Below are 3,719 nucleotides of genomic sequence, written 5' to 3'. Positions count from 1 at the left end.
ATATGCAGTTAGAGTATAAGCAAAATTAGAGCAACAGAGTAAATGAACTGTCGTGTCATATAGGTACTTGTTAGGAAGTTTGTATGATAGTTTGAATTGATGATTATGAAGTGACGCTTGTGCAGAGATTTGAATGAGGGAGAAAAACACTAGAAAGAAATGCAAGAAAGAAAAAGAGATTAAGGCATACAAACAGGAAAAGTAAACTGGGGCAGAGGGTTTACTGAAGCAAAAATCCTGGCAAAGTACAGAGCATAAGCCCTGTCGTAATAAAAAATGAAGACAAATACAGATTATAAGATTCTGGCAGTGTATGGATCTTGAAATGAGGCCATGGAAAGAAAATTTAATGAAGGTGGAGACAAAAAGTGCAGTAAATACATTAGGATATGTATGTATGTATGTATTTTCCAGAAAGTCTGAGGGATTTGATAAATGTGGGCTGTCAGGCAAAACCGACTGATAGCACCTTTAACTGCAGTTCTGTTTGATGTAGGTGAGTAACAGCTCAGATATAAAAAATGTCTAAAACTCTCTTTGACTGGGTGGAACTGAAAAATAGATGCTATCTCTGTAAATTATTATAAGCACATTATCCCTCAGTACAGCCAGTACAATTTTGCTACCTTCTACATCTCCGATTTACGGCTGGAGGGAGCCTAAAATATTGTGGAAAGTTCAGTATTTTGGATTTAGCTCAGCAATAGTTTTCTGAATAATATCTTTCCACAAGATTTGATTAGGAACTAGTTAGTAGCTAATAAAGGTGTTTTGGTTTTTTTTAAAGCAAGCTGCAAAGGTCATAGGTGAGGTGAGTATCCAACTGTAGTATGAATGTTTGCTTTGAGAGCGGATTGACGATCTGTAGCAGCAGTGGACTGCAAAATGTTCCAATAAACTTGTGCTAATCCTGGGTCATCTCTCCAGCTAATGACCTGACCGACCTTTTTCCAGCACATCTGCCTGCCTAGTACTTGGCCACTTTCATAGAAAATGGAATGCTCGCTTCTCTGTAATTTTCCTGAGCCAGTGATTTTGTCACATTCATTTTAGTGCTTTTCTCTAAAACTGCCAAAGAGCTTCTGCTTGCATGTGCAACTGAATGGCGATAATTCAGCTTGATTAGACAGCCTCCTGTCCTGACCGCTTTGATTGGATGCAATGCAACCGGTGCTGTGGTGGAGGAGCATCAGCATTTGGTCTCCTTCACAGCTGCCACACCATTATTCAGACTCTTTATGCCACAAATGAAAAACCTAACCAGAAACAGATGGGGAGTGAATATTTTTAGAAACAGTATTTCAAAGCATTAACAAGAGGAAGAGAAAGAGATTTCAACTTTGGAGATAAAGAAAATTTTAAACCTGCTTGTTAAATTGTATTCAACAGTATTTAAAAAAATGTTTTTGGAATATAAATCTATTGTGTGGGGAGACACACAATAGTTGAAAGGAACTGACTGTTTTCATACCATTTATGTGTAATACACCGTAAGAAAAGATAATAACCTAAAAAAGAGAACTTAAAAGATAAGGTTCTATTTAATTGTTAAATAATAGTGTCCCCAGAAATATTTTTCCTAAGAGTCTTCCTTTTCCATTTCCATGTTGCTTGTGGCCAAAACCAGTGTAAAATGAAAATCCTTCGATTCAAGTACAAGTAGCCACTCTGAAATAGTATTTTATAATAAAACACAGTGCTCAAATCACTCATTTAAAGGTTCTAGTTGTTTCTAAATGTTTAATTTTGTATTATTTCTCTGGCATCTAACAGTCTCCTATGCAAGACTTGCCAGGAAAATGGGAAACTAAGTCTCTGAGATCTAAGCAGGCTTTTTGACAAGCTTGAAATGTTTTTTGTGATACCCTGAACATCCCCACAGTTAGCTCACCAGTAGCTCTTTTCAGTCATAGTTTTCCTGCAAGAGGAAATGATCTTTCTCCTCCAAATTATATATTGTCAGAGAATGATCAGTTCTGCTTTTCAAGCTGTGTTTGTAACAAAGATATTTTTATTAAGAAAGGAGTTAATCCTCTGGTTTTCTTGAGTATCAAGTCTGCAAGTCTGATGAGGGCAAATGTGTTTTATCTCTTTCTAGCAGCAAGTCAGTGGTGGAGAGTTATCATCAGTACCAAGCAGAAAAGTCCAGATTTTCTATCTCAGCATGGAAGAAACCTTCATTGTGTCAGTGTTGAGTGTTGAATCTTCTGAAAGCTACCTTCAGTGTCTTCACCTTCCATGCTACAATTGCAATGTGAATACTGACGGAGTTTATAGTGAGTATTACATTGTGTACTATAGGAAGTAAATTGTTACAGTACAATTTTAGAAACAAAATATCTTCTTAAATTGTTTTATGGCTTTGACATATCCTAACCCTAACTGAACAAAAAAAAAAAAAAATTGACTAGGAGAATATACATGATCCTCAAAGAATAGTAACTTAAAGTTGGGTTTCAAGATTTTTTTTATAAGACTGATAGATAGTTTCTATTTGTTATTCTTGTCTTGGATAGAGAAAGTGCTGAAGCCCTCACTCGCTTTTAACTCTCAGTTGATTTCTGGCACTGATTGATGTATTTATCGTCTTCTTGAACTGGGAAGAAGAACTGGGAAGTACTAACTATACTGTGATGTTCTTTAAGCAGGCGCTTCTTTCTGGCTTGAAGGAGACACTGTAGCCCTGTGATGTCACCAGACTTGTCACTTCCACAGTGAGACTGATAATGTATATAAAACTGACTATGTTTAGATATAATGTTTAGAACTCAGGTCTGTAAGCAGCTCATCACTTGAAGTTCTGAAAAGTTTCAAGTTAGTTAGTTATGTTACTTAATTATGACTCCCAAATTGTCCTATTTGGCATCTTCTACTACATATTAATATTGTTAAAGAAAACCATTCTCTTCATTCTAGACCTATTTCATTTTACCTCCTCTATTTTGCAACAGTCGTGATGGTATTTCCTGATTTCTGAAAGCTGGAACACAGTTGAGATATGTTAAATAAACTTTAAAGTTAAAATGCTAATATTCATAGAATCCTTTCTCAGTTACTTTGGTTTTCTTTTCTGTGTTTCGATGTACTGGGTAACTGTAGTGTGATATCTCAGGTGCAAAATTATCTTTTATTTTGCATTTTTAGTGTAATTTATGTAATGCAGTTGTTATTAGTTACTATTAATTGTTTTACAGTAGGGACTAAAATTCACAGTTAAAAGCTTGAAAATCTTTTGTAGTAGAGTCCTGAAAACACATGATTAAATACAACTTATTTCCCAGAAAGGTTCATAAGCTAAAATCAAGAGGTTATCTCCAGCACTGTGGAGGTAGGCAAGCAAGAGGAAAGAACACGAGCAGGAAAATGAGTGAAACCACAGAAGAACATGGTTAATTGTTATGTTCTAAACCGGATAGAGCTATAAATGCCATTCTTGGTATAAGTTAATAGAAATTATTCAACTGGCAAAGCTGCATTTGAACAGGAAAAAGTAGCGATGCATATATATATATATGTATTTTAAAACTGAGTTCAGTGCTGTAGTCTCTTTCACAGTAATGTATCTCTCCTTTTATCTCTGTTACTTAGCTTGACACTGTTGGTGATGTTTCTAGGTAAATTAAGAAGTAGTGACAGATGGATAAAGCCCTATAACCCAGTCTGCTTTTGGTTCAGGTACCACACATGAGCTGTATCTGCTTAACTGAATGCACAACAGA

The sequence above is a fragment of the Falco rusticolus genome, chromosome 7 (genome assembly GCF_015220075.1).
Source record: "Falco rusticolus isolate bFalRus1 chromosome 7, bFalRus1.pri, whole genome shotgun sequence".
Lineage (NCBI taxonomy): Eukaryota > Metazoa > Chordata > Aves > Falconiformes > Falconidae > Falco > Falco rusticolus.
This window is presented reverse-complemented; position numbering follows the sequence as displayed.